Here is a 20,429-nt window from a genome sequence, read left to right as displayed (position 1 = left end):
TAGGTATCCTCATACGGGCATTTGGAAATATCAGAGTTTCTCTAAACATATGTCATTATAGTCAAGTCATATTGCATTTTGGTATAATGCTTCTCCCAGGCTGAAATAATCTTCTACTGTATGATGCTGACACTCGATTGGTGACCTTAAGTTATGTGTACACCATTCGGACGGTTCACTATGGACGTAGTTTGAAGAGTTGTGAGCAGCACTGCTTTTCAGATAACCGATGGCTCTGAACTTCTAACTGAAGATTAGGCGAATGTAAAAGGAATGTGAGTGCAAGCTGTCGAATCTGCAGCTATGGATCTTGACCAGATTCAAAATGGGGAGTACATCATCTCTGCAGGGTATGATTGCAATCTGCAAACCATAAAAACTGAAAGGGATGCTGAAGATGATAAAATGCAGAAAGTACATCAGACAACCGAAAATGAGCTGGATCTTGTCATTGATAAAGTACTTATGTTTGAGAAGATCACTCAGCAGGGCACGTGAGAGAAAGGTAGCATTGAATCTATTGGAAAAGTCATTGCATCAGTTAGAGAAGCTCAATGACATCTCTGCACTGTTACTAGCTGCCAAACTTTCTGCTGAAGAGGTAGATTCTGTTGGTGATGGGATCAAACTTGCAAAAAGAGCATTGGCAAATATGAGAGAAGAGTTTCATTTTGGCAAATGTGTTGCGTATCACATATTAGGAGTTCCCATGGGCAAGCAAGCAAGGATTGCTTCTTTAAACACTCAGAGGACTGGCTTACATACAGAGGCTTTAAAGGCATTGCATGAGTCTATAATCTTTGGAGTTACTGCCAGAGCTTTGGAAACAAGCAGGTCTTTACCATGGGGCAATGTCTGCTTACAGACGTGCACTGTTACATCAATGGAATTTGAATCCAGAGTGTTGTGCACGTATTCAGAAAGAGTTTGTCCTTTTACTGCTGTATGGAGGCATAAAAGCAGGAACCTTCCAAACAAGAGCTAAAAGGGGAGGACGCAAGCAACGGTGGGGAAAAAAAAAGAGATTTCAGAGGAGAAAAAGCAAAGGAGACAGAGATATATGTCGACTTTTTTATGTGAGATGAGAAGAGAATCATGAAGAGGACGCAGGGAATTTCGGAATTGGGAGGCTAATTAGCTGATTCGAGAGCTATTTATGGCCATGAATTGGAACGCCGTTAGAGGCTTTTTTTCGACAGGCGAAGCCTTTCACAATCGTGGGGGAGCAACAAGAAAAATCAGCGGAATTTTTCTGCACTCGTTCACAAAAATCGTCGTCTGCTCTGGAAAAACAGAAAAGAGGAAGAGGAGAGGATCAGTCAGGGATTTGGCAGAGGGAACCCAATTATCGAATTAGCACCACTGATCTGTTCTCTCTTTCAGTGACCTTCTTCATCGATTCTCTTGCGTATTGTGTCACGAGGCCTGTAACTACATGAAGTTTGCTACCATTGAACCAACTGTTCAACCAATGCCCCGTCAAGATTCTTCAGTCGGGTACTTCTTGACGCACATGATTGAGTTCATAGGATCCCATGCCTTGAACCTTAAACTTTCCTCAGCGTCCATGCCTTGAATTGCAAAGATACGATGTTTCATCAGGACAAAGAAGCATGAAGTCTGCGGGTGTGAAACGCAGGAGCAACACAAAAACCCCAGAAACGTACTCAAAGTGATCTCCTGCAAAGGATGTTCTTTCTTCAAATGCAGTAGTAACAGCTCAAGAACTAGAAGATGCTGGAATACACCCTCATACTAGTTTTGACTTCAAGAGAATACAGTTTCTGGAAAAGTATCCGAAAGGCCAAGTTAGAGGAAGGTATTGGAAGCATCTAAAGCAAATGCTTCAAACTGAGAACTACTATCTTTATCCTGCTGAAGAACCAAACTATATGAATATTGAATATTGAAGCTCCTCCATCCTTGTATCCAGCCAAGAGATACTGTGATGTCTCAGGATTTGAAGCCCATACAAAGATCCTGTAACAAAGTTGCACTTTGCAAATGCTGACATATTCAAGCATATCAGATCACTTCCTAATGAGGCTGTTCAAGGATACCTTGGGTTGCGAAATGCACAGATCGTCTTGAAATGAAAGCATCACACAGAGGGTTGCAAAAGAGATTCAACTTAATTCATTTGTTTGATTGATCTTCTATCCTGAAATTAGTCAAGGTCCTCCGTGGTTGCAACTTTGCTTTCGAAAACCCTTCGACATCTTTGGTGAACCCGACGTGAAAGCGTCGCAGAAATTTCAGGATGGGAGATACTTCAGCATCTATTTCATCCTCTTCTACAATTCTAACTGTGTCCTCTACTTCAGCTCCATCAATGACTGCTGCGTCAAGTACTTCAACAGATGATTTAAAGCAGATTTTGCAGAATATGTCCATGTATATGCAGCTTCAAAATCAGCAAACACAATTGTATATGCAGCAGCAGCAACAATTGCATCAACAGCAATTGTCTCAGCAAAGGCAACTCTATTCGGAGCAGGAGAATGCAAACAGCGCGACTAAGGCAATTGAAGCAGTTGAGAATGAGATGAAGCTATTTGATGGCCGTAATGTTTCAGCATATTTGAAGACATATGAGATCAAGATGGGGTTTTTTGGAGTTCCAGCTAGACTTATGAGTAAATATTTCCTTCGTCTTGTCACACCCACCTTGAGGGCAAAAGTGACTAATCTTTTTATTCGAAATACACATTGGCAAGATTTTAAGAAGGCCCTGAAAGAAGAATATTTCCTTGAGGACTTTGGTATGGCTACTCAGAGGTCATTCCGAGAGTGGGTCTACATACCAAACAAAGGTCTAGCTGCTTCAGAGTTGATTTGGGAATTTGAAGAGAGGTATAGTCAGCTTGATGCCATTGAACAAAGAGCATTGGATGTTGAAAAAGTTGACCTTTTCTTGCAAGCTGCAGATCCTGCTCTTCAGGAAGAATTGGGAGAACTTCTTGAGGATTGCATGAAGCCTATGGGTCTTAAGACAGATTGGCAGGATGCCCAGGATGCAGTCTCGACTTTGACTAAGAGGAGGATATGGAAGACCCGCCTACAGAATGGTTCTATGACACCGACACCGTCTTCTGCTCCTATGCCTGCTTCTATCCCTATTATTTCTTCTCTTCCTCAGCCAGTTTCTTGGCCTATGCCAGTGCCTACTGTTTCCACTCCACCTATTCCTCCTGTTCCATGACCGATGCCTACACCTTCTGCTCCAAAACCATCCGCTCCATCGGTGCCTACCTCTCTTGATGACATAATTAAAGGCATAACGGATTTGACACTGGAGTCAGTTAAAGCGGAGTTGGTGGGAAAATTGAAAGAGCATTTTGGTTCGACTGCGCCTACTACTTCTTCTAGTGCTCCTACTGCACCTAGGAGTGCTCCTAGTGCACCTAGGAGAGATCGGAGATGTATTTGGTGCGATAGTACGGACCATCAGCATTGCAGGGATTGTGAATCTTTTCAGGATGCAAGGAGGAAGAATTTGGTATTTTGGGGACAAGATGGTAAGATTTGGTTGACTGAAACAGGAGCTCCACTTGCTACCAACTTTGGTAAAGGTGGAATGAAGAAGTTAGTGGATGACATGGCTGCGCATACTTCTTATGTGACAGCTAGAGTAGATGCTTCTGCATATGGAGTCCAGATTGAGAAGGGATCAGAGAATCACTCAGCACTATGGACTTATGCTATGGAGACTGCAAACAAGGGAAAAATTCAGCAAACTGTTTTGACTAGTGCAGGCTCTAACATCAGATCAGAGACAGGTTGGGATTCACCTATTGATAGGTACTCTATTTATGCTTATTTGGCTAAGTCTCAGGGAGCATATGTACTTGTTGAGAAGAAGCATAAGAGGGATGAAGAAAATCCAAGTGCAGCTAAGAAGACTAGAGGGGGTGAGTTTGTTACACTACCTACTGCAAGACCGTCTTTGAGACCAGGGCCAGATCGACAGATGGAAGATGCTCAAACGAGAGAAAAGAGGCAAGAGCCTAGAGAGAGAAAGCAGCCAGGGTTTAGATTGATGTCCGATATTGAGACATCTACAGACATGAAGAAAATCTTTAATGACAAGATACTTGGCAGTGAGGTGACTTTCACTATTTCTGAGGTTTTGGGCATCTCGAAAAGAGAGTTTCAAGATCAGTTTCAGGAGGTCATGAAGAGGAAAAGACATGTATTGCCTACCACTGATATACAGGGAGTTTTGATTGGGGAGTTGGATGAGGATGAGGATGAGGTTATGGTTGAGAATGCTTCTGTTTTTCCGCAGGTAGAGAAGAGGGTTCATCCTATGCATTATGCTGAAACTGATGAGTCTGTCTTGATACTGCGTAGTCACTTTTTGCAGAGTCATTGGGCTAGGGCAACTACAGAGACGATGGTAGAAATTGGAGAGAAACATGTGCCTTATGTTGCATTGGTGGATCATGGTTCACAGATTAATCTCATAGTTCGTGGAGTTTATGAGAGTAACAGATGGCCTATGGATGTAGAGCATGGGTGGCGTATGAGAGCCGCCAATAACACTGCAGGTGATTTGTATGCTGTCTGTCCCAGTGTCAGGGTTTCTATTGGTGATGTAGAGGAGGATTTCGATTTCTTTGTGTAGGATTCATGCTCTTATCCTATAATTCTTGGACAGCCATTCATCACAGAGATGCGCATGGAAACAAAGGTAATGGATGATGGATCTGCTTATGCACGGATTCACAGTAAAGATGGCATGAGAGCAGTTCAGTTTATGACTGTGTGTGTGAACCATGTTAGAAAGAGATACTCTCAGAGATGCACATTTGCCCACTGTGAGGGATTCGGGTTTTCATTAGGTACTACCGTTTCGCGAGACGACGGTGGTATAGAGCAGAGGAGATTGGAGTTCTCGCCTCCTGGTAGTAGTGTTTTCTCCTCTGGTTTTGTTGGGATTTCAACAAACAGTTTGATGAGCTATCAGAAGATTTTTAGGTTGCCTAGAGCTGCCAGGCAGTACATATGCAGGAAGGAGAAAAATTTGAAAAATGCAGGAATTTTGGAGGATGATGAGCACATAGATGGGATGTATGACAGTATGATTTGTGCAGATACGATGGAAGAGATGGAAGATATGCTGAAAACTGATATGCAGAGTTGTCACAGTAATGTATTAGTGCAATCCCTGGACATGTTTCATGAAATTGCAGATTTTGTGTCATAGATTGAGTCAGAGGCTGAGGTGGCTCAGCAAAAAGTGTTGAGTGCTGAAGAAATTCAGCAAACAGAGTTTCCAGCTGGTTATGATCAGCTTTCAGAGACACAGAGGGTTGAAAACTTTCAACCAATAGAGTTTATTGCTGAAATATTTTAGCATCCAGAGTTTAGGGCTGTTTCTATGCAGTTCATAGAGCAGAGGGCTGAGGATATTCAGCCCCATTGGAGTGCAAAATTGCTGATTTACAGCAAGATTTGAGTAATGCAGAAGAGTATAATGAAGCTAGGGTTGACACGAAATACAAAACTGTGGATAAGAAGGTGAAGCCGATAGCTGTACTGCTTCCACCTGACAGTGATCAGCAAATAGAGAGGGCTACCAAACAGCCAATTTTGAGGAATCCGGAGCATATTGGTCATAAATTTTCAGCAGAGACTCTTGCTGAACTAAAAATTGGAAATGGTGATTTTTTGTTACCTACAGAGAAGCAATGCTTTTAGGAGATGCTTGAGCGACATGGAAGGGGATTTGCTTTTTTCTCGCATGAGATTGGATGTGTGAATCCAGATATTGTTGCTCCTATGGTCATTTTTACTATTCCTCATATTCCATGGAATCTTCGACCTATTTCAGTGCCTAAAGCACACCTGCCAAAGCTGATTGATTTATTGAATGAGAAAATCAGGATGGAAATTCTTGAGCCTTCATCTGCACCATACTCAAATAGGTGGTTTACGGTTCCAAAGAAGAATGGTACTCTCCGATTTTATACAGGACATGCAGCCAGTGAACAGAGTTACTATCAGGAATATTGGTATAGGTCCAGTTGTGGATGAGTTTGCAGAAGCATTTGCTGGACGTGCCATCTATTCTTTAGGTGATTTGTATTCAGGATATGATCATTTTCAGTTGGCTTTGGAAAGCAGGGATATAACCACCATGAGAACTCCTATTGGGTTTGTCATGATGTGTACCTTGCCTCAAGGTACCACTAATTCTGTTGCGCATATGATGAATGCCATGCATAAGGTCCTTCGTGATTATATACCTCAGCTTACTATGCCTTTCTTGGATGATGTGCCCATTAAGGGGTGTGCAGAAGAAGAGAAAAATGAGAGTCTAAATGAGCAGGGTTGTAGATACTTTGTGGTTGATCATATTTCAGCTTGTGAGAAGATTTTGGCCAGATTAGAAGAAGTGAACTTGACACTTTCAGGGCAAAAATCTATTTTTGGAGTGAATGAGGTTGTCATTGTTGGACATATGTGTGGGTATTATGGCAGGAAACCCTCACCTGATAAGGTGGATGCTATAGGCAAGATTGCGGAGTATTGTTCTACCACTTCAGAGGTACGGAGATTCATTGGAGCTTGTGTGTTTTATATGATTTGGATACCTCATTTTGCACACATAGCAGATTGTTTATATCAGTTGCTTCGAAAGGGGCAGAAATTCTATTGGGATGAGAGCCACACTAGAGCCATGCGGAAATTGAAGAAGTTATTGCAGAATGCTCCTACTCTCAGGAAAGCAGATTATAATTGCGGAAGGCCTATTGTATTGACAGTTGACACTAGTCCAATTGGCATAGGTTGGGCTGTGGGTCAAGATGATGCAGATGGGAATAGGTATGCTATTCGATTTGGGGTGTAAGTCCTAAACGAGAGACAGAGGAGATATCCGCAAATCAAGAGGGAGTTATTGGGATTGTTACGACTCTCAAATGTGACAAGGAGTACTTTATTGGAGCTTCAGTTGTGGTAGAGACAGATTGCTTGCCATTGATTGGTATGATTACGAGTTGCTCTACTCCGGATATAGCTATGCTAAGATGGATTGCATACATCAAGTCATTAAATCCAGAATTTAAACACATAGCAGGGAAGGATAATCCAGTGGCAGATATGTTGTTTAGAGCCAGATATGATGATGAGGAGACTCTACTTGCAGAAGAGGATGATGCAGAAATTTCAGCCATTATGGTTGATCATGTTTGCCATGTCTATGATATTGTGGCTTTCATAGAAGAACTCTATGTTGGAGATTGGTTGCAGATTGGCAAGTACCTTAGTACACTAAGCAAAAGAGATGAATGGACAGATGAAGAGTTCAAGAAGATCACAAGGAAAGCCTATGGTTATTTTCTCAAGGATGTATTTCTTTGGAAGCATCCGAAGAAAAGAGGTGGATTACCTTTGCGGGTTGTCTGCGATAGAGAGACACAGTTACAGGTGATGAGGGAGTTTCATGAGAGTCCTTGGGCTAGTCATAGAGGAGTGTGGGCTACTTATGAGAAAATCAAGGAGAAATATTGGTGGAAAGGCATGTATAGAGATGTTTCTCACTTTGTTGAGACTTGCAGAGACTGCTAGATGTATTCGGTAGTGCGTCATCGAGATGAGCTTCATCCGACCTATCCGCTATGCATTCATTATAAGTGGATAGTTGATTTGGTTACTATGCCTATGGGTCTATGGCATATGAGATATATTGTTTTGGCTAGAGAGGATCTTACCAATCATGTTGAGGGCAGATCTTTGAGAACGAAGACCACTAGTGCAGTGTGTAAGTTCTTATTGGAAGATAAGTTCTACAGGTATGGCTGTGTGGGTAAGATCACTGCGGATTGCGGTGAATTGGATACAGATGAAGCTAGGGAGTTTTTCTCTCAGCAAGGAATCAAGTTGGCTCTAACTACAGCATATAATCCAAAGGGAAATGGGAAGAGTGAAAGAGGGCATCCACCAATAGTGAAAGCATTAGCCAAAGCATGTAGAGGACGGATTGGAGAATGGCCGAGACTTCTACCATTTGCTTTGTGGGCTGATCGTACGACTCACAGTGTTACCACAGGATATATGCCTGCAGAGTTGATGTATGGTCAGAAACTGATTATGCCGATTGAGACTTGTGCTTTGACTTGGTCAGTTTTACCTTGGCAGGAGGATTTGACGAGAGAGGAGCTCTTAGCTCTTCGAATTTGGCAGTTGGAGAGAAGACCAGAGGATATTCAGTTAGCTATTGACAGGTTGAAGGTTTTAGACTAAGAAATAAGGACAGGTTTGACAACAGGCATCGCTTGCGGCCTAGAGCAATAGAAGAGGGAGATTGGGTATTAGTCTTTGATAGCAGCCTTGAAAATCAGCATACTGCACTTCGGAAGATGGTAAAAAGATGGTTTGGGCCGTACATAGTCAGACATGTTTTTGATAATGCAACATATGAGTTAACAGAATTGGATGGGACAGTGCTTAGAGTGCCTATTGTTGGAAAAAGAATCAAGATTTTCAAGAAAAGAGATGATGAAGATTATGCATTGGAAGAATTCGCAAGAGAAGAGCAACGAGAAGAAACTCCAATGGAAGAGATAGATGATATGACAGATAATCTTGTTGATATACCGGAAATGCATAATGAAGAGATTGATCTGTTTGTGGATCTTGATGATAACGATCATGGGTAGTTGGCCCATCCGGAGGATGCGCAGGATTAGATGGGGTGGATGTCGTATTGCTGCGCATTCGAGGTGTGAAAACCACCCAAAAGTTGTGTGTGTGATTTGATACTTTGTACATACTTAGTCGTTATGTTTGCTCTTTTATTTTACGTGGGTAATATAGTGAAGAGGGGTTTGAAGCAAGAGGAACCATTGATTTCTTACAGCTTGAAGCAAGCAGGACTCTCTCCCTGTGTATGCTGACCAGTACCCATCATACCAGGTTCTCTCACTTCGAGAGCTGGGCATGCACAACGGCAATAGAGACATGTGACTGACAACACCAGCTGCTCCCTTCCATCATCAAAGCTTTCACATTTCTGTCCACCCATCATGATGAACAATCCCAGATTCATTAAGTGTGTGACTGTGGGAGATGGGGCAGTAGGCAAGACCTACCTTCTTGTTTGACAATTTCAGTGCCAATGTTATTGTCGATGGATTTACCGTCAACCTTGGACTCTGGGATTAGCAAGCCAAGAAGATTATAACAGGTTGCAGAACCAAACTTGATCTAAGAGATGACAAACAATCCTTTATGGACCATCGTGGTGCTGTCCCTATTGTTGAGAGAGAGAGAGAGTACGCGAGAGATACACAAGACATGCTCCCAAAGAATGATTCATATTGATGTAGAGTTAGTATATATGGGTGAGACCCAAGTCAAGTGGGAGATGATATATATAGTTGTAACATCCCCACTCAAACAAAGGTCTCTGGCTGCGAGTGAAAAAACCCTTAGGGAGAACAAGGGAAAAACCCGAGCCCCTACACATACCTACGATACAAAAATGATTTACTATAAAGTTTTCTTGAATACAATGATACATGCCTCAATCAGTGAGACAAGAACTTGGAACAATACCAAGTTCATGTCTTAATGAGCTAAATCAAGCTTCAGTAAGAGCTTTTGTTAAGATGTCTGCAACCATTTGATCACTGGGACAATGCTCCACCATAATGGAACCTTTCTTGACTTCATGTTGAACATAATGATAATGAATAGCAATATGCTTTGATTTACTATGTTGTATATAGTCTTTGGTAAGACTAATAGCACTTTGGTTATCGCATCGAAGAGGTGTACTAGATGATGAAGGATATCCCAAATCTGCAAGTAGTTGTCGAAGCCAAACTAGCTTGCGAGCTGCTAATGATGCAGCAACATATTCGGCTTCAGTTGTAGAAACCGCAACACATCATTGTTTCTTGCTGGACCAAGAAACCAAACATCCATTTACAAAGAAACAATTCCCACTTGTAGATCGCATGGATAAGTGTGAACTTGCCCAATCAACGTCTGTATATCCAATAATATCAAGAGAAGTTGAAGAAGATAAAGAAGAATCCTCTCGACGACGATAAATAAGACCAAATTCCTTAGTACCCTTGAGGTACTTAAGAATACGTTTTGTAGCACTCCAATGAATAGTGGAAGGGGAAGAAAGTGGAAGGGGAAGAAAGATACTGTCCCAAAAAGTTAGCTGCAAATAAAATATCTGGTCTTGTGTTTAAACCAATAAATTGAAGACAACCAACAAGATTAGCAAAAGGTTGATGAATGGCTGATTCTTCATTATATGTTGTAGATGTACCCTTGGTAGAGCTTGAAAGAATGGGAGTGTTAGCAGAGTGCGCATTTGTCAACCCAAACTTCTTAACAATATCATTAATAAACTTTGTCTGGAGAAGAAGAAGAATGCCTTGTTGTCGATGTCGTTGAACTTGAATACCCAAACAAGAATGTATCTCACCAAGGTCCACCATTTCAAATGCAGTTGATAAAAGCTTCTTCATAGCATCCAAGAAAGCAATATTATTTGACACAAGAATAGTATCATCAACATATAGAGCAAGAATAATAAAATATTTGTCCTCCCTTTTGATGTAAAGATTTCGGTCAGCAAAATATGCAACAAAACCTTTAGATGTGAGGAACTGATCAATCTTAATATACCAAGCACGAGAGGCTTGCTTCAATCCATATAATGCGCGATGAAGCTGACATACAAGATGCTCCTTTCCTGCAATCATAAAACCTTCAGGTTGCTCCATATAGATTTCTTCTTCAAGATCTCCATTGAGAAAAGCCGTTTTAACATCCATTTGGTGAATTTCTAGATCAAATAGTGTTGCAAAAGCCAAAATCATACGAACAGCTGTGGAGCACACAACGGGAGAAAATGTTTCTTGATAATCTACTCCTACAATCTGTGAGTAACCTTTTGCAACAAGTCGTGCTTTGAACTTATCAAACGAGCCATCAGCTTTGGTCTTGGTTTTATAAACCCATTTACATTTGATAGGAACACGATTTGGGGGGAGTTCAGTAAGAATCCATGTACCTTTGGAGATTAAAGAATCGTACTCAGCATGCATAGGTTCTTGCCATTGATCCCTTTGAGACGAATTGATAGCTTCCGTATACAATATTGGATCCTCTTGGACAGACATAGCATCATCAAAGACATCATATTCAATAGAATAGAATCCATGCTCTATATCAATAGGAAGATCAACATAGATCTCCAAATTTTCATCAATCTTCTTTGGAGGTGAAGGAGGTTTATGATCATCAGAATTAGTAGAATCACAAAGCAAGTAAGGAAATGCACTAAGCAAAGATTGTGTATCATCTGAAACATCTGACGACCATGTGCCACCCATAGTCTTCTCATCAAATATAGCATCACGACTAATGATAACCTTTTGAGAAGAAGGATCATAAAATTTGTAACCTTTGGAATGATCTGAATAACCAAGAAAAATAACCTTCAAACCTGGAGGATCCAACTTATGTCGAGTGTCCTTGGGCACATGAATATAAGCAATGCAGCCAAATGTGCGAAAGTGAGACTGAAGGTGTCTTCCCTGTCCAAATTGTTATAGGAATTTTACCAGCAGGTGTAGTAGTTGGAAGATGATTTTGAATAAAAACAGCTGTTAGAAGTGCTTCAGTCCAAAACTTTCGAGACAATCGTGCGATTTTTGCACTCAGCAACACCATTTTGCTGAGGAGAATAAGGAACTGTAAACTCATGATGAATACCTTGATCCTTACAGAAGTCATCAAATATATTGGATACATATTCACCGCCGTTGTCACTGCGAAGCGTCTTTATAGAGAATCCAGTTTGAAGCTCCACACTTATCTTGTATTGTTTAAATATAGATAAAGCCTCAGACTTATGTCGAAGAAGATAGACATGTGTGTACCATGAGAAATCATCAATGAAAGTTATAAAATATCGATATTGAGACTTTGAGGCAGGAAAAGGACCGCAATATCAGTATGAACCAAATCCAAGAGAGCACAGGAATGTGATGAAGTAGAAGTGTGGAAAGGCGAACGATGGTGTTTTCCAAGTGCACAGTACTCACATATTCCCATACGTGGATGAGATTTAAGATCCATACCTTGCACAAGACCATGACGATGAAAGATCAAGAATTTTGGCAAAGTTAGAGTGTGCAAATCGTTGATGCCATAATTTGAAATTTGCATCTCTAGGGGCAGTAACAACATTTGCAACTGTATCATTCAATGATAGCTCAAATAGATTACCATGTCGAGGAGCCACTGCTATGGTATGCCCGTCTTTCTCTATACGACATTGATTATGATCAAATCCAACAAACAAACCAAGTTCAACTAGACGAGCAACAGAAAGAAGATTTCTTTGCAAATCTGGAACAATGGAAAATTGATCATACTGATTGGATTCGTCGTGACAAAGCGGCTCGTCGTTATATATTGTCTGCACTTCCTGACTCACTTATGTTGGATGTCTTTCATCTCGAAACCTCTCATGCTATTTGGGAGTATCTTATCTCAACGTTTGAGAAGAAATCGGTCACCGAAATTTTATACCTCCAAACTTGTTTGAAGAATCTTCAATATAAGGTTGGTACCTCTATGCACTCTCATATCGAGGCTTTTAAAGACATTATCAATCAACTTGGTGCTGCCCGTGCTCCTGTTGCTAAAAATCAGATTGTTACTCAACTTCTTCATACCATCAAAGATCCTTTATATGACAATATCATCACTATTTTGTCTAACAAGGATGATATCCACTTTGACAAAGCATGTATATCTCTTATTGAATATTCTCAACGTCATGAGCATCATTTGGAAAAATCTGATGCTGTTTTGGTCACTCGGGAACAAAGGGATTTTGATGCTGCTTTTGTTGCTTGCAAGCGTCCTGCTTTACGTTTTCAGTAGGGTGGACGCCCTAATCCAGGTAGTTAATCTTCTCGTCTTGCTTATCCTAACAAACATTGTTCTTATTGTGATAAGAAAGGTCATGTGGCTTCTGATTGCTGGGCACGTCAATATGATGAGGAGCATGGAGTTACTACAAAGCAACCTCGCTCGTCCAAAAGTTTTCCTCCTTGTGATTATTGTGCACATACAGATCATCCATCTCGTCATTGTTATAAACGCAGATATGATGAAGAACGTTCTCGAGCTTATATTGTTCAACAAACTACAACTGATGATGATCATACTCATCAGGAGCTCAATTTCGTCCATTATGATATCTCTCCAGAAAAGGTACTTCATGTTCATGATGGTTCTCTATTCATCATTGATTCAGGTGCCACTAGAAACATGACATACCAATCGCAGTGGCTTCACAATTATCATTCTCTTCCTGTCAAGAAGTTTGTTTACCTTGCGGATGATACGACTTGTCAAGTCAAAGGAGTGGGTGATTTATATCTGGGGACTGTTTCATCCACTAGAATATTAAGAGGAGTTCTTCATGTTCCAGATTTGCAAAGAAATCTTCTTTCTGTTGCTCGTCTAGTTGATCTTGGTTTGTTTGTTGGCTTTGATCATAATCAATGTCGTATAGAGAAAGACGGGCATACCATAGCAGTGGCTCCTCAACATGGTAATCTATTTGAGCTATCATTGAATGATACAGTTGCAAATGTTGTTACTGCCCCTAGAGATGCAGATTGCAAATTATGGCATCAACGATTTGCACACTCCGACTTTGCCAAAATTCTTGATCTTCATCGTCATGGTCTTGTGCAAGGTATGGATCTTAAATCTCATCCACGTATGGGAATATGTGAGTACTGTGCACTTGAAAAAAACCATCGTTCGCCTTTCCACACTTCTACTTCATCACATTCCTGTGCTCTCTTGGATTTTGTTCATACCGATATTTGCGGTCCTTTTCCTGCCTCAAAGTCTCAATATCGATATTTTATAACTTTCATTGATGATTTCTCACGGTACACACATGTCTATCTTCTTCGACATAAGTCTGAGGCTTTATCTATATTTAAACAATACAAGATAAGTGTGGAGCTTCAAACTGGATTCTCTATAAAGACGCTTCGCAGTGACAATGGCGGTGAATATGTATCCAATCTATTTGATGACTTTTGTAAGGATCAAGGTATTCATCATGAGTTTATAGTTCCTTATTCTCCTAAGCAAAATGGTGTTGCTGAGCGCAAAAATCGCACGATTGTCTCGAAAGTTTTGGACTGAAGCACTTCTAACAGCTGTTTTTATTCAAAATCATCTTCCAACTACTGCACCTGCTGGTAAAATTCCTATAACAATTTGGACAGGGAAGACACCTTCAGTCTCTCACTTTCACACATTTGGCTGCATTGCTTATATTCATGTGCCCAAGGACACTCGACATAAGTTGGATCCTCCAGGTTTGAAGGTTATTTTTCTTGGTTATTCAGATCATTCCAAAGGTTACAAATTTTATGATCCTTCTTCTCAAAAGGTTATCATTAGTCGTGATGCTATATTTGATGAGAAGACTATGGGTGGCACATGGTCGTCAGATGTTTCAGATGATACACAATCTTTGCTTAGTGCATTTCCTTGCTTTGTGATTCTACTATCAAATGTAAATGGGTTTATAAAACCAAGACCAAAGCTGATGGCTCGTTTGATAAGTTCAAAGCACGACTTGTTGCAAAAGGTTACTCACAGATTGCAGGAGTAGATTATCAAGAAACATTTTCTCCCATTGTGCGCTCCACAACTGTTCGTATGATTTTGGCTTTTGCAACACTATTTGATCTAGAAATTCACCAAATGGATGTTAAAACGGCTTTTCTCAATGGAGATCTTGAAGAAGAAATCTATATGGAGCAACCTGAAGGTTAATTGGGGATTAACAAACTGTAATTAGAAATACAGTTTTAAATAAAGAATCGCAGATTTGAGCAGAATTGCTGTCTTGAATCCTGAACTGTCATAACTTTTGATCCAGAACTCCGATTGACAAGCGGTTTTGACAGGATTCGAGAGCACGACGAGAGCTACGCACCTCTAATACTTCTAAATTAAACAAAATTAACTAATACTTCTAATTTGAACAAAATTAAGTAATACTTCTAATTTGAACAAGTTCATGTATCAAATCATTACTTGTGCAAAGAATTCAATCAAGTATAAACAATGAAACAACTTATCTTCCTTGTTGTTTCTACGCATCCATAGCTCTGATACCATGTTGAGAGAGAGAGAGAGTACGCGAGAGATACACAAGACATGCTCCCAAAGAATGATTCATATTGATGTAGAGTTAGTATATATAGGTGAGACCCAAGTCAAGTGAGAGATGATATATATAGTTGTAACACCTATTAGCGCTGCTCTTGGAGAGGAACTTCAGAAGCAGATAGAAGCTGTTGTCTATATTGAATGGAGTTCAAAAACACAACAGAATATAAAGGCTGTTTTTGATGCTGCAATCAGGGCTGTGCTACAACCTCCAAGGCAAAGGAAGAGGAAACAGAAAATCGCATCAGAAAAATTGTGGGGTTATGTAATAGGTATGCTCATACGGGCATTTGGAAACATCAGAGTTTCTCTAAACATATGTCATGGTAGTCAAGTCATACTGCATTTTAGTATAATGCTTCTCCCAGGCTGAAATAATCTTCTACTGTATGATGCTGACACTCAATTGGTGACCTTAAGTTATGTGTACACCATTCGCACGGTTCACTATGGATGTAGTCTGAAGAGTTGTGAGCAGCACTGCTTTTCAGATAACTGATGGCTCTGAACTTCTAACTGAAGATTAGGCGAATGTAAAAGGAATGTGAGTGCAAGTTGTCGAATCTACAGCTATGGATCTTGACCAGATTCAAAATGGGGAGTACATCATCTCTGCAGGGTATGATTGCAATCTGCAAACTATAAAAACTGAAAGGGATGCTGAAGATGATAAAATGCGGAAAGTACATCAGACAGCCGAAAATGAGCTGGATCTTGTCGTTGATAAAGTACTTATGTTTGAGAAGATCACTCAGTGGGGCAGGTGAAAGAAAGGTAGCATTGAATCTATTGGAAAAGTCATTGCATCAATTAGAGAAGCTCAATGACATCTCTGCACTGTTACTAGCTGCCAAACTTTCTGCTGAAGAGGTAGATTCTGCTGGTGATGGGATCAAACTTGCAAAAAGAGCATTGGCAAATATGAGAGAAGAGTTTCATTTTGGCAAATGTGTTGTGTATCACATATTAGGAGTTGCCATGGGCAAGCAAGCAAGGATTTCTTCTTTAAACACTCAGAGGACTGGCTTACATACAGAGGCTTTAAAGGCATTGCATGAGTCTGTAATCTGTGGAGTTACTGCCAAAGATTTGGAAACAAGCAGGTCTTTACCATGGGGCAATGTCTGGTTACAGACGTGCACTGTTACATCAATGGAATTTGAATCCAGAGTGTTGTGTACGTATTCAGAAAGAGTTTGTCCTTTTACTGCTGTATGGAGGCATAAAAGCAGGAACCTGCCGAACAAGAGCCAAAAGGGGAGGACGCAAGCAATGGTGGGGAAGAAAAAAGAGATTTCAGAGGAGAAAAAGCAAAGGAGACAGAGATATATGTCGACTTTTTTATGTGAGATGGGAAGAGAATCATGAAGGGGGCGCAGGGAATTTCGGAATTGGGAGGCTAATTAGCTCATTCGAGAGCTATTTATGGCCACGAATTGGAACGCCGTTAGAGGTTTTTTTTCGACAGGCGAAGCCTTTCACAATTGTGGGGGAGCAACAAGAAAAATCAGCGGAATTTTTCTGCACTCGTTCACAAAAATTGTCGTCTGCTCTGGAAAAACGGAAGAGAGGAAGAGGAGAGGATCGGTTAGGGATTTGGCAGAGGGAACCCAATTATTGAATTAGCACCACTGATCTGTTCTCTCTTTCAGTGACCTTCTTTGTCGATTCTCTTGCGTATTGTGTCACGAGGCCTGTAACTACATGAAGTTTGCTACCATTGAACCGACTGTTCAACCAATGCCCCGTCAAGATTCTTTAGTCGGGTACTTCCTGACGCACATGATTGAGTTCATAGGATCCCATGCCTTGAACCTTAAACTTTCCTCAGCGTCCATGCCTTGAATTGCAAAGATACGATGTTTCATCAGGACAAAGAAGCATGAAGTTTGCGGGTGTGAAACGCAAGAGCAACACAGAAACCCCAGAAACGTACTCAAAGTGATCTCCTGCAAAGGATGTTGTTTCTTCAAATGCAGTAGTAACAGCTCAAGAACTAGAAGATGCTGGAATACACCCTCATACTAGTTTTGACTTCAAGAGAATACAGTTTCTGGAAAAGTATCCGAAAGGCCAGGTTAGAGGAAGGTATTGGAAGCATCTAAAGCAAATGCTTCAAACTGAGAACTACTATCTTTATCCTGCTGAAGAACCAAACTATATGAATATTGAATATTGAATATTGAAGCTCCTCCATCCTTGTATCCAGCCAAGAGATACTGTGATGTCTCAGGATTTGAAGCCCATACAAAGATCTTGTAACAAAGTTGCACTTTGCAAATGCTGACATATTCAAGCATATCAGATCACTTCCTAATGAGGCTGTTCAAGGATACCTTGGGTTGCGAAATGCACAGATCGTCTTCAAATGAAAGCATCACACAGAGGGTTGCAAAAGAGATTCAACTTCATTCATTTGTTTGATTGATCTTCTATCCTGAAATTAGTCAAGGTCCTCCGTGGTTGCGACTTTGCTTTCGAAAACCCTTCGACAATGGTGGATTCTGTGAGGTTTTACGATGGATTCCGTAAACTTTGTTGACCGGGGCTCATACACAAAGTGGATTCTTTGTGTGAGAAGTTGATGGGGACGCCTATCCTTTTTGGGCATTTCATTAATTTAGTGTGTACATGGGTGATTCCATAGCGGGTGATTCCGCAAAATAAATATTAAATTAATAAACGTTTATGAGTTTAGAGTGCGCACTCGTGATAAATTAAGGTTAGGATTGATTTCTAACCAGTTGATTTATTTATGTACCTGAAGACTGCTAGGTATTCACTTTTGTCGGTTTAATTGTATTATTTTACTAACGATTGTGAATGCTTCAGTTGATGTGTAGAGATAGCAGCAGTGGCAGAGGAAAGCATTGGAGGATAGCGTGTATTCGAGTTATCACTTATATTTTGATGGGTGCATAACTTAGGCATAGCGTCTATATTTTGTTGCGCCTATTTATTGAGGCGTTGGATATTTATTTATTATTTTGTATGCGCATGGGCGCACGATTATGATATTTGTATTTGGACATTGTATTGGGTATGCCTGACTCTTTGGGCGCCCGCCCATTAGCTTTATTTCTATTTTGTGCTAAAGCAAACTCAAAAGCCAAAAGCGTGCTATTTTGTCATTTGGGCTATTATTTGAGCTTGAAGATGATTAATACATAAAATACATGCTTTGTGGAGCGCTCACACAAGGCATGGGGGGAGATTACACCCAATTGGTCTCTTGTTCATGTTGTGCATGCTTTCTACCTTGAGTTTTGTGCAAAAAGTAGAGTTCTTTTGTTCTTGGGGACCTTCCTACGTTCACTACGCAAGATTACAGCATCCGATCTGTGCACCAATGGTATCAGAGTGAAGCTGAGATCGAGAGCTTCCAATCGCTACCCATCTTATGCGAAGGAGGAGCTCCTGGAATGATCAAGCTCTACGGTCAGTCTCATCACGAACGGTCGATACGGGCGGATTCCTGGCGGTCAAGAACCTCTGTTTACAACCTCTGATCGCGAAGGACTGGCCTGTAACGGCGGAGGACCACTCCAACATCTTCTTCTCCAAGTCGTCTTCTCACAATCAACAGATAAGACTCCATAATTCTCAAAAGCTTAAAAGCTTAAGTTAAAAGCTTAATAAGATTACTTAAAAGCTTTAAGCCCCAAATTTCATTGTTTGATATCGTGGCATGCTGACGTCGTGATCAGCGGCGCAAAAAATGCCCCCCCTCCCTAAAATTCGATGTTTTCTTCAGCTTAGCTTTAAGCTAAGTCAATCAAGTCCTAAACCACACAAAGTTCTAAAATTTCTCAAGTTTCGTAAGTTTTGATACTCTGCAAGTCTAGCAAGTCAACAGAAGTCACAACTAACTTGTGCCCAAAACTCCCATAAGGACTGTTCCTGTGGAAAAGCACTAAACTGCAAAGTTGATCCCTAGAAGACTCTGTTCGCATATGTAGACTTGCTAAACCAGTTTCAGCACACGCAGAAGGTCAAACGCAGATTTTACAAAGGTTTCAAATCTCGCAATTGCCAAAGACGAAGACCGTGAAAGCCAAACAAAAATATATAAGCCTTGTACACCCGACTTTGAGCTACGCTCATCCCGCTAATTGGATTTTGAGAGTGTGAGGTCTTTTGAAGTTTTGCAGGATGACGGAACAAGATATGGATGATTTAATGGCTAAAGGCGATCTTTATGAACCTACGGTGGAACAAAATTTGGATTTAATTATGATGCAGTTGGACGAAGAACGAAGAGCTCGGCAAGCATTGCAAGTTCAATTGGCCAATTTACAAAGATTGACTACCGACAAAGAGGAACCACAACCTGAAGATCTTATCCGACGTACCATCGATGCGACTCTCGAAGCTCAATCCATCCGCAAAGAAACAAAGATAAGTAAAAGAAATTTCAAATTCTGTACTTTCAATGGCACTTGAAGCCCTAAGTCATCTTCACAGCCAAATCCTAATATTCCTAAACTTCCTGCCATTGCAGTATCTAAAGCCAAACCTATAGTGTGTTACAAATGCCATCAACCTGGACATCTAGCAGCCAATTGCCAATCGAAGAAGCCACCTGTCCATATCAACTATCTTGGACCAATGGAAGATGAAGAACATGAGGAAATGCCTTACTTTACGGAAGATGAGGACGACATTACTACTCCTTCGGATACTTTACCAGGTATGCTAATTCCACATTCTTTGTTGACAATGAAATGTTTAGTGCATGGAAAAGAAAAGATTATTTTGCATGATGATGGTAGTACACATGATTTTATTTCTGCAAAGTTAGTGAAAGAATTGAAATTACAAACTATTCCTACGCATTATCACATTAAAGTAGCATTCTTAGGCACAAGGTATAATGGAACACAAGAGGTGCATGATCTAGAAATTCAAATTGGTGAATATACTGAAAGAAGAAATTTTCTAGTTGTACCATTAGAGTCCAGTGATATTATTTTAGGTATGCCTTGGCGTCATCAGCATAATCCTGATATAGATTATTCCACGCTTTCAATTAACATTCATTTTCAAGGAAAAAACATTACATTGTATGGTATGCACGTATCTAAAGCTTTTCCACTGCTTACTCATACTCAAGCTAAACGTGCATTACGCAAAAGTAATAAAGCTTATCTAATTTGGGTGAATGAACTGCAAGCTAA

General features: G+C 40.5%; 1 pseudogene; it reads left to right on the top strand.

Annotated features, from left to right (window-relative positions):
- Positions 1-9,035: 9,035 nt before the first annotated feature.
- Positions 9,036-15,521, top strand: LOC148018751 (rac-like GTP-binding protein 5; annotated as a pseudogene).
- Positions 15,522-20,429: the final 4,908 nt, after the last annotated feature.

Source organism: Lygodium microphyllum, chromosome 20, assembly GCF_053477565.2.
Source record: "Lygodium microphyllum isolate KBCC chromosome 20, Lygodium_microphyllum_v1.1.10, whole genome shotgun sequence".
Classification (NCBI taxonomy): Eukaryota; Viridiplantae; Streptophyta; class Polypodiopsida; order Schizaeales; family Lygodiaceae; genus Lygodium; species Lygodium microphyllum.
Note: the sequence above shows the minus strand (reverse complement) of the source record. Positions and strands in the feature narration are given on the sequence as shown.